At 37.3% G+C, this 11,789-nt stretch overlaps 1 protein-coding gene and 1 long non-coding RNA gene across 3 annotated transcripts in view; both read left to right on the top strand.

Annotated features, from left to right (window-relative positions):
- The first annotated feature begins 26 nt into the window (after positions 1-26).
- On the top strand, positions 27-4,871 carry LOC311284530. Its single transcript, XR_014626246.1, has 5 exons — positions 27-348; positions 1,237-1,369; positions 1,451-1,538; positions 1,631-1,745; positions 3,756-4,871. It is a non-coding gene; the product is annotated as an uncharacterized lncRNA (long non-coding RNA).
- Positions 4,872-6,746: 1,875 nt separating this feature from the next.
- kcnc3b (potassium voltage-gated channel, Shaw-related subfamily, member 3b) overlaps positions 6,747-11,789 on the top strand; it is a 55,558-nt gene continuing 50,515 nt past the window's right edge. For both annotated transcript variants that reach the window (XM_084399538.1, XM_084399537.1), the window contains exon 1: positions 6,747-6,860. The gene's annotated coding sequence lies outside the window, so the exon portion shown is untranslated. The remainder of the gene's footprint in view (positions 6,861-11,789) is intronic.

Genomic DNA, 11,789 nt, shown 5'->3' with positions numbered 1-11,789 from the left:
CTCAAAAAAAGTATCTTATTCATATCTCATGTCTCAGTGACAAGTGAGACAACGTTAAACGCACTGGGAATTCTTGTTGAAACTCGGGATTCAGGAAAACCTAAGCTCAGTTTCAATCTAAAAAAAAATGTTTTACATTAACTTAATTTATCTATAACACTCTATACAGGTAGGCATATACTTTAACATATCCATTATTAATTGCAATGAATATTCAGTGTAGCATTTACGTGGAAGAACGTAAGAAATGTCACCTGATCAGCTGACGTGATTACACTATTTCCAACAGAAATCTCACCTGACTAGTCAACAAGCTGGGAAACGATTGTTGCTGTTAACAGAAGGAAGGTAAGTAGCCTACATTTGTTTATTTTGGCAGATAATTGATACGTATTTTAAGATACAATTGGATCGTATGTTGAATTAGCTATAACCACATATGAATTGCTCTTCAGAATGGGACATGGCATCAGAAATTAAAATGTTTAAAATACCTTTATTGTTTTGAAAAAAAGTTATACATAACACTGGACCTCGTTCAGAAATATAATAGGTGTATATTTGTTTCAGTCGTACAAAAATTGGGTATGTAAAAAATATTCATTTATATTTAACGTCACAATTTCATTATCATTACAACTAGCAAACGGCAGCGTTTATGTATGTATCTAGGCTTATTATTATTATTATTTACAAAAGACATATACGGATTTCGTGTACACTTATCTGTTTGTTTTTTTGTTTTTATCATATCTAAAGCATGATTGTCTGTTCTGCCAGTAGGGGGCAGTATCATGCCTAATATATTTTCATGCATTTGTACAAGTTGGGCTACCTTTTATTTTATTTTATTTTTTCTAAATTTACTGTAAATATAATAATAATAATTTATGTATAGTAATTATGTTAAGAATCATATTAGGCCTATGTTAAGTTTTATTATAATAATAATAATGTTTTAAAAAGCTAGATATTCACAGACAGTTTCATATTACCGTGTTTTCTAGGCTTACAGTGAATTTTCTGTCAGTGTCTCAGGTGTGCAGAAATGTTAAAAACAGCTGAAGCTAATATATGCCAGAAACTAAGCAAGGCAAGTCAAAACAAACATTATCTATAAAACTCTAATGCTTCGGCTGAGTCTCACTGAACATAAAACACTATTATGACATGTCTGACAGGTATATTTTTTCTTTATTAATTATTCTTTTCTCTCTCTCTCTCTCTCTTCTTCAGAGTTGTCTTTTGTTTGCCAGTCTGACATTGCATATTTTAATCCTGGAGATGATGTCGTTCTGTCATGTCATCTTGAGCCAGCCATCAGCGCTGATGGAAATCATGTGGAATAAGGAGGATCTGGTCTGCCATTGTAAGGATGGACAGATGATAGAGAGCTATGAGGGTCGAGTGAGTCTCTCACTGCAGGATCTAATGTGTCTTTGACTCTCAGAGATGTCAGGAGATCACAGAAAGGCCTCTGTATTTGTGAAGTCATGAATGTCAAACACTACAAGATACAATTTGTATCAGTTTCAGCTGTAAGTATTTAAATAAACATGTTTCAAACATGAACAGGCAGGAGAAAACAATTAATAACTATGAATAGCACTGACTGAGTCTGTCCATCCAGGAGCCGGAGAGAGGAACTCTGTCTCTGACTTCGAGAAATGATCAGCTGTCAGATAGAAATTGTTATCTCCATGACAAATATCTGCAGACTGGAATAGTTCACTTGCAAGTGAAAGGTAAGATGCTGTTTTAATACATATACATTATTAAACTTTTCTTCTCCAGCTCATTTCTGTTCTTTGTTCATGGAAAAACACATCAGTTACTGTTTCATGTTTCATGTCTGTTGTTGTATATTTACTGAATATAGCAGGTTAACATTGACATTTAAAATTTTGTTCTAGTTAAAATGAAGAGTTCAGATGCAAAAGCCTCTAAGTGCCATCTTAAATTTTCTTCTAGAATGATCATTTTTATCAAGCTTGTAGATTTAAATTCAGTCATTTTACTTAAATGGCAATGAAAATGACCTATTAATTGTCATTTAAGTGAAATTACTGAACTTAAATCTACGAGCTTGATAAAAATGATCATTCTAGAAGAAAATTCCAGATGGCACTTAGAGGCTTTTGCATCTGAACTCTTCAAATATATAAAAAGGCAAAGCATGTAACATTTTTACTTTATTACCTCATGCTTGAAAATGTCTGAAATTCATAGGATTAGAAACAAAACATCAAACTAAGTGGCATCTGCAAGTGGCTACAGCTTTTCTCAGAACCGGCTTCACTTTTCTGAACCACTTTTTCAATTATTTTTAATTAGCTGCTCTCATGGTTGTGTTTCTCAAATTCATTTCAATTCTCTACAACTGAAGAATGTTGGTAACCAAACAGTTTTTGAAAAACTCATTGACTTCCATTGTATGAACAGAAAAAAAAACCTTGACATTTCTCAAAATGTCTTATTTTATGTTACACAGAAGAAAGAAATTGTACAGGTTTGGAACGTAAATAATAATGATTGAATTTTCATTTTTAGGTCAACTATCCCTTTAACATGTGAACATGTTCCACAAAATGTAACAACCAGCAACGTTATGTCTTTATTTTTAACAATCTATCTATTTCCTCATATTTTGTATCCTATAAAACCTATTGAAAAGTGTGTTTGTGCTATATTTCTTTCTAAATTGCCACTCTTTTTGATATTTTGAATTGATATATAATGCAAAGACATGTAAACATTTTAAATTGTGTCTCAAGTTTCCAAATACTTTTTGGGGCGATCACTGCTGTGCTGTGACTCATTAAGAAATCACCTTGATATTTGGTTTATTTAAGGGATTCAGAAGTGTGATGAAGCTAGATTGAGACATTGAGACTTACTAAAACAAGTACGGGATGACATTCTGATACTGAAAGTACAACTATTAACAAGAACCTTAAGTTTGCTTTAAGAAACACTCGATCCAGATGACTTAAGTCTGAGAGACAATGAGAAGAAAATAATTTACATAAAGTAAATTGCTTTTTTTTTGTTGTTTAATACCGCAATCAGTAAGATATCACTTGTGTTTTTCTAATCTGAAAGTTTGAGGATGATCAGAGAATATTACAATGTTACTGTAACTAATGAAATGGTAGTTACTGTATCTTTAATGGGAAGAGCTATTGAGATGTTCATTTCATTTTTGTTGTATTTAAATTCGCAATCCAATCAGCAATGTCATTTTTGTATTTTGAATAATATTTTATCAATCGATATCTTGTGATTGTCTGCAGTGGAAGACGATGGCATACTCGAGTCACGCGCAATGGCAGGAGAGACATTGAGATGTGTTTGGGCAAAATATCATATACATTACAGACAGAATATGTTGTATAAGTGCACCAAACTGTAAGTGTCATGTGGGTTTATACTGTAAGATGGATGCACTTGCCGTCATATACTGATGCTTTTCTTCACCCACTTTTTTCCCTCATTAAAATGCTTTTTATTTTAATCTGTGCACTAGCAAGCAGTTTCAGTGCATTTTGTTAGTTTCTCATTGTCCACAGAAAGGACAAGTGTTGCCTGTTGGTAGCAGATACACCAAACCTTAGTATATTTGTTTGGTTAGATTTTTCTGTCCATTGTAGGTGGAAGGCTGACTTACAGCATCATTGCAGCTGTATTTGTTTTGTGATTTGGTCAGTTCAATATTAAGCTTGTCCTGTTTCTTTGCTTGTGTGTCAATATTGCAGTGGATAGACACCATCATGATCAAAACACAAGACGAACAAGAGGAGGGAATACTGCCACTCCGCGGGAGTGTTTCAACACACTGACACCGAATCAGCAAAGTGAAATAACATCAGAATTTGACATTTTACCTACAATGGCTAGGACACATGCACAAGAGAACCCTGGAGCAAGAATGCAAATGGATCAGGGAAGGAGACAAGAGAGTGAATCCACAGATATACAGTCACAGGTACAAGAAAGAGAAACATCACAATCAGTCTCAACACCACCAGGAGATACAACACACACACAAGAGAGATCTAGAGACAGAATGCCCAGGAAGTACAAATACACATAAACATAAAAAAGTAGGAGATATACAATTATTACTGGTCTATTAGGGTTTAAGCATGTTAATAGAACAATATTAAAATCCTTGTGCAGTTAATTGACCGTACTTGACTTGATGGATGTGTCATGTTGGAGTCTGGAATCAATCACATTTTTGTGAAATCACAAAAACCACTCCCTCCCTCCAAAAACAAACATCTAAAAGAAATGTATATTGATCCACAGATGTGAATAACCACTGTAAACCGCTCTAATTCCTTGGCTGAGGAGTCGCACCATTACTCTTGATACAGACCCATACAATTGAATGTTTTATAATCGAGTTTTGAATTTATGAAATAACTCCGTGGATAACATTGGCTACTTTAAGATGCCTTTATGTTTTACAGTTTTACAACTTTATACCTCAAATGTGAACTTTGAAGCTGCAATTTGTAAAGCATCTAGACTGACATTCTTGTGGTAGTTGTAGATCTTACTTAGCAAGTTGATAGCAGCTTGTTTTTTAAAGTCAGCATGAAACTGACGTTGTGATAATCTCTTCTTCCCCATTGTGACGAACAAGAAATAAATGTAGGGCGGGACTTGATTTTGTCCATGGGGAATTGATTGGATGGTTGAATTGTTGTTTGCAATTGCTGTCATCTCATGTGAGTGACAGCAGTTTGTCCCGCCCCCACGCCAGTAAACACGTCATCCGATTTTGATTGGAGATCATGAGGGAGGACACATGAATTAAAAAAATATGTGCATTGGTTATTTTTTATATTAAAGGGATCATATGATGGTTCTAAAAATAATATTATTTTGTGTATTTGGTTTAATGCAATGTCTTTACGTGGTTTTAGGTTTAAAAAAGTAATTATTTTACACATACAGTACATTGTTGTTGCTCCTCTATGCCCTGCCTTTCTGAAACACCTCGAATTTTACAAAGCTCATCGTTCTGAAAAGCGCGGGGGGAAATCGTAGAAATGACTAACAAGCGTGACTATACTGCTCAAAACTTAGCAAATTCTATAAAGCTCAAAAAATAGCAAATTCTTAAAATATGAAAATATACTTATAGGCTGTGTCTGTGAATCAGAAGCGCCAGACTGTACTTGCAATGATGGAATTGCCCCACTTTTTAGAATTAGCCTTTGTGTACAGCCGGCCTTGTAACGGATACTCTCCCAGGTTCTGGAAACAGTCCTCCGAAAAATGTGCAGCACACAGTCGAATATTTTAGTTGTACTGTTCTGGAACAGTGTTGGAAATAAAGCGTAACCACTGTGTTCTAAGTGTGTCCTCTCTTGGAAGGCTAAACAAAGTAGTTTGGCTTTCGAAACGAAAAACGCCGTGTCTCTACGACATGGCGGCGCCGGCGCAACAATAATGCAGCGAGTATAAAAGTTACGCCTTATTTTTTTGCGTTTACATTTGGGCGGTGTTATGAAACTCTCCCCACACACTGACGTAGATTTGTGGTGGCGTGTTTAAATGAAGTGTGGCTGAGCCTTAACTTTTACAAAGAATATCTCTTTGGGTTTGAGACTTTGGCCCTGTCCCAAATGGCACACTTCATATGCACTTTCGGTCTTATGGACTTACAATGGCTGCCGCGTGCACGTGTCCATTTAGTCCGTGAGACCGTAGGGTGTCCCATGTGTCATTTTAGGCCTCAGAAGGGTGCTCGCGAGCGCCCCCTTTGCGGTTGATATCAATGCGCTCTTTTGCCGAGCCCGCACTGATTGCGGACTCCTCAGCAGACTTCTTCCCGACAGTCAAAGCGTCATTACGTCACGAAAGTGCGGACTCGTAGGAAGACCACAAGTGCTTAGGGTGCTATTTGGGACAGGGCCTTTGAGCTTTGTAACTCTGTAGATCTTATACATGCACAAACAGCTACACAACACACGAAAGAAAAAGGAAAACAAGAAATCGCTTCATATGACCACTTTGAACTATGCAATATTCCATTTTGATTTCATGGTGACTTTAAAAGCGGCTTCAAAATTCACACCCTAATTCACACATTTTAAATCATATTGATATGAAGATTTTTTATTATTATTATTAAATATAAAAGTAGAGTAAAATAGATGCATTTTCGTAGAATCATGACTACTGGTCTCAGTCATTTGTACACAAAAATATTTCACATTTACAGTCTGTGAACGTCGGTGTCTTCCTAATCTTTACTCATTTTTTGGATGAATCTCCACGCGTGATCTCGGTTCCCTTCGCGCGCGCGCGCCACGTCACAGTCACCTACCGAACTCGCGTGAGTCCTCCCACCGCCCACGCGTGACATCTGAAAGAAAGAAAAAATGAATTAAATAAATAAACGAGTAAGGTGCAGTTCCGCCAGGAGCCGTGAGTGTGTGTGCGCGTGAATGTGTGTGTGTGTGTCGTCTGTCTGAAACATGAACCGCTTGCATTAGACATCAGGAGGGCGATTTAAAACGGGGCAAAATCACCACCAACACCATCATCATCATCATCCTTCTCTTCCACGGGGGAAACCTGTTCGCACGCGCCAGGGAGCAGGAAGATCAAATTAGGGTGGTGAAATTATTTGTGCAAGCAGCCTATGAAGGGGAGGACGGTGTAACATACACTATAATAGAGTGTGTGTTGTTTCCATTAGTGTTAATGATCTTATTTACTACTCTCTTAATTATCAGCACTAAAAACATTCGAGGAAAACTGGAGCATACATGTCGTGATCTGAGAAAAGCATCGGGTTATGCTTATGGATTAACATATGATCTGAACTCAACCCAGGTCGAGTGAGTATGCTGTTTAGTATAGATGTCTACACTGTGTCTGTAGTGCACTAAATGTCTGTATATTGTGTCTGATGTTGCATGCAATTTTCTGTTATGGGATTAAATAAACTCTCTTTCTGTCTATTTATCATATGTTTCTACTAGTGTTTAATGGTTCAGGGGGTTTATATATACGGTGAGCATTACTTTCACAACATTCAACAAGTATTGTTTTGTGCTGCTTTAATGTCGGTGCGTTCATGGAAAATGCATTGATGCTGAAACCGGCCACACCAGCAATTGATGTGGAATAGCATTAACAGCATTTGTGTGGGATATCATGGAAATGAGATGCGGGACACACTACATACATGTCCACATGTTTTGCACAGTCTGTTTGAGCGTGTGTCCTCACAGAGCAAGATTTATGAGGATTAAAAGGTGGAATAGGATTGCTCGGGATCATTTTCACCTATTGGCCCAGTGTGAGGCAGAACCGTGGATAACCAGTGTCATGTCTTTTCTGCAGGGATGAGTAATCAGGGAGAGACTGAGAGAGAGAAACGGACAACAGAGCAAAGCTTGTGTGAACTCGTGAAATAAAAGCATGGAAGAGGGCAGAAATGGGAGGCATCAGGTTTTATTTATATATATACGGTGTAAATAATTAAAGAGCTGTTCGTGGATGTTGAACTCGGTGACCAGTGGTTTGGTATGATTGCTGCAAAAACTGAAAAAGCCGGTTGATAATTGAAAGATCTGATACAGTACATGCATTATATCCTTATAAGTTAAACAAAGGCATTTGCTCTTAAATAAAATCACACACCGAGCTAGTGGAATCAGATGTACTGGAACATCTGCTATACAGTTCTACTTATGACTTTTGAGTGAAATACAGTTTTAGAATTAAAATAAGTTGTGAATGATATAGCTTACGTATTTCAATATTATTCCCAATTCTCTCCCACTTTTATCTGTTCTTATGTAAATAAGCAGTCAAAAAATAGGTAGGCTTTTATGTTTTAGTCTGTTTGGACAAGTGAGATTGAATTGATATAATGGTATTGAATTGATATGTTTTTGAAAGAAGTCTCTTCTGCTCACAGAGGCTTAATTTTTTTTAGTATCAAAAATACAATAAAATTGTGAAATATTATTATAATTTAACATAACTGTTTTTCTATTTTAACATGTAATTTATCCCTGTGACCAAAGCTGAATGTTCAGCATCATTACTCCAGTCTTCAGTGTCACATGAGCCTTCAGAAATCATTCTAATATGATGATTTGATGCTCAAGAAACATTTCTGATTATTATCAAGGTTGAAGACAGCTGCTGTGCTACTTTTGACATATCAAAACTGTAGACTTCTTGAAGCATACGCTCTGTTCTCATTGGTATCTGTAAAATATTGTCTGCTATTTATCCCGATTTTAGGGTCGATTGATCCGTGGACAGAGTAAAAAGTTATGTACTGCAGATGGCAGTGGATTACATGCTGAAATGCTGAGATGATTTTTGTTATTTATTATTGTTCTTTATAAGCAAGTATGATCTTATATAATTGTTAAACCTAAGTTACAGAAATATATCAGTTATTAGCAACAAAACGGTAACATTTCAATAGTTGGTTGTTGGATTCAGAACACACACTGATCCAGTAAAACCCAACAAGTTGTATTATCTTTTCAGTTTATTTTTTTTTAAAGAACCTTGTCTTTTATACTTCTAAGTTAACTGTCTGTATTTCAGTCAAGACAGTCCTTGTGGGTCCGTTGACATTTACGTGATGATGTCACTGTGCCCCATCTCTGCTAGTCCGCTAATAGATTCTCTGTCTCTCTCTCTTCAGACACTTTGCTGTAATTGCTGTTAAACTTGAGAAAGAGCTGCGCTCTCAGACGCAGAGGTGAGGAAGGGGTTACACTGCTGTAAGATGATACACTTTCCTCATTTAGCAACTTTGACCTCTAACTCATTTCATATTTCTCGTAATCCCTTATATTTCTCAGTCTCTGGTTATGCAGGCTTAGATTTCTGTTTTATACACAACGTCTGTTTGCCACTGACAGTCAAAGGTAGCTACACTTAAAAAAATTCATTTATAAATGAAGGGCCAACTTGAATCTTTAAGTCATTTTAACTTAAATTACATTCAACTGATTTTTTTTTTTTTTTTTTTATGAGCTTAATTATAAAAAAAAGTTAAAAATTGCTTTAAAATTGAGTTAAAGCAATGTAAAAACATGTTGTCATAACTTATTGATCATATAATTTTGTACAGTGTATGAAACCTAAAATACTTCTGTTGGAGTTGCTGTAGCATTTGTTAGTTATGTATATTATTCTATTTTCAACTTGAAATGTTTTGCTACTCTGTTCATTAAGGATTATTATTCATCCTCTCTCAACCACACAAAATTTCTTAATTCACTTTTTATGGTTACCAAAGCATAGTTAGATCTTTTGATTATTTTAAAATGTTTACTTTCAATGTAATCTGCATATAAAATTTGTATCTTACTAATAATTCTAGACATAAAGTACGTTTACGAGCTGTTTACTAAAATGTAATAAAAAATGTTAGTGTGCAGCACACGTTTCCAAAAAGAGGAAGAGCTCCGCTGGCAGCCAATGGCGCAGTTGCGCGCTCTTTTGTTTGGAGGATAATGGGCTGCTATGTGTGCTCACAGGTAGCCCAGAATGATAGTTTGCCCTTAAGGAAGGAAACGCTTTTCTACACAGCAGCTGAAGCAGACAATATGGAGTCTGCTTTGCTTTCCACTGCGGTCTGTAGCACGTCGCTGAATGAAAATGTGAGACGCACTGACTCTCTCTCTCGCGCGCGCGCGCGCGCACACACACACACACACACACACACACATTCACAATCACAGAGTCTGCTGCTGAGATGTTGTGTTCACAGCTGCTGAAATAGACACAGCACCAGTGCGTCACGTGATGTCCTGTCTATCCGAGAGGATTTTTATGATGTGAATCATGCATTTCGGGTTTTATTGCTGAAGTATTTTTGTTTCAATAAATACCCCGTGCGTCCGCGAGATAAGACTGCTAGCAGGCAGGGAAAATGTCATTTTAACGTGCTCTCTCTCTCTCTCTCTCTCTCTCTCTCTCTCTCTCTCTGTCTGCACATATTTCTTTCTGCATCAGTGGATCTAATGTTTTGACCTTTGAAGGAGGGAGAGGAAGACGTGGGACGGTGTGCGTTTTTGATGAATGTCTCGATAGAATGGTTGAAATTGTTGGCGCAAAGATCAGATCAGGGAACAGAGAGAGAGTGTGTGTGTGAGTGTGTGTGTGTGGTGTCACTGCAAAGGGGAGGCGACTGCAGCACTCTGCATCGGTGCAGTTCCCTTCATGTCCTGATGGGGCTCCACTGCACCAGACGGGAACATGTGAGGGGCTGCCAGACTTTAATATACTGTAGATGGGGAGCTATAAGATGAGGAGAGTTTTGGAATACATATCATGCCTATTGCAACTTAAAGGGATAGTTCACCCAAAAATGAAAATTAGCCCATGATTTAATCACCCTCAAGTCATCCTAGGTGCATATGACATTCTTCTTTCAGACGAATACAATCGGAGTTATATTAAAAAATGTCCTGGCTCTTCCAAGCTTCATAATGGCAGTGAATGGCCATTTCTGTTTTAAAGTCCATAAAAGTGCATCTATCCATCATAAAAGTTCATCTATCCATCATAAAAGTGCATCCATCCATCAGAAAAGTGCTCCACACAGCTCCGGGGAGTTAAAAAAGGCCTTCTGAAGCGAAGCGTTCCATTTGTGTAATAAAAATATCCATATTTAAAACTTTATAAAGTAAAATAACTAGCTTCCAGCCAAACGAACATACGGATTCCACTTAACGCCTAAAGCGCAACTTATGCGTAAGTTGCGCTTTGGGCGCAAGTAGACTGCGTTTGGCCGGAAGCTAGAATTTTACTTTGTAACGTGTTAAATATGGATATTTTTCTCACACAAACGCAGCGCTTCGCTTCAGAAGGCCTTTTTTAACTCCCTGGAGCCGTGTGGAGCACTTTTATGATGGATAGATTCACTTTTATGATGGATGGATGCACTTTTATGAAGGATAGATTCACTTTTATGATGGATGGATGCACTTTTATGATGGATGGATGCACTTTCATGGACTTTTTTTAATATAACTCTGATTGTATTCGTCTGAAAGAAGAATGTCATATACACCTAGGATGACTTGAGGGTGAGAAAATCATGCGCTAATTTTCATTTTTGGGTGAACTATCCCTTTAAGGTCTTCTATCGCTTTCTGTCATTTACATTATAGACCTTAATTAGGGTAGTGCCATATTTACTGTAATTTTTGACAGGAATAAAAATGAGGCTTTGAGGGAAAGAAGTTTGGATTGTACAAAATTGTTTAACAATACTCTGATTGTTCAGCTGACTAAATGTCTTTCTGGGGGAAAAAACTATTTGGTTGACAAAAACTCAAAGTTGTGAATTGTGGAAATTACGTGACCTAGCACCTTTATACATTTCTTGCCATTGTAAATTCAATATGGCGTCTGACCTGACTTAAGGGCCGGTCACACTCCATTGACTTCCATTCAAACGCATGCGAATGCGTCAGACCCATAGGCTAAAAAAATTTGGACGCAGTGTCCGTGACGTCACCCGTAGGTTTCTGAAGAGCATTTTTGAAGCACAAGTGGGCGGAGCCGGCCGTCGCCATCTTGGCAGCACATCACTTCCGGATAACCAAAAATGGGCAAAGAGGCGGGATTAGCTCAGGTAACGTGACGCTAACAGACAGCAGACAAACGATTAGTAGTGACGGTAGCGGCAATCCACCTGTCACTGCCCTAATGCAATTGCCCCTTGTGGCCCACAGTTGTCATGAAGGGCACATTTAGCAATATAGACCTAAACCACTTTTTGT

The sequence above is a fragment of the Rutilus rutilus genome, assembly GCF_951802725.1.
Source record: "Rutilus rutilus genome assembly, chromosome: 24".
In the NCBI taxonomy this organism is placed as follows: Eukaryota; Metazoa; Chordata; class Actinopteri; order Cypriniformes; family Leuciscidae; genus Rutilus; species Rutilus rutilus.
The sequence above is the reverse complement of the archived record's forward strand: the minus strand, read 5'-3'. Positions and strand labels throughout refer to the sequence as shown.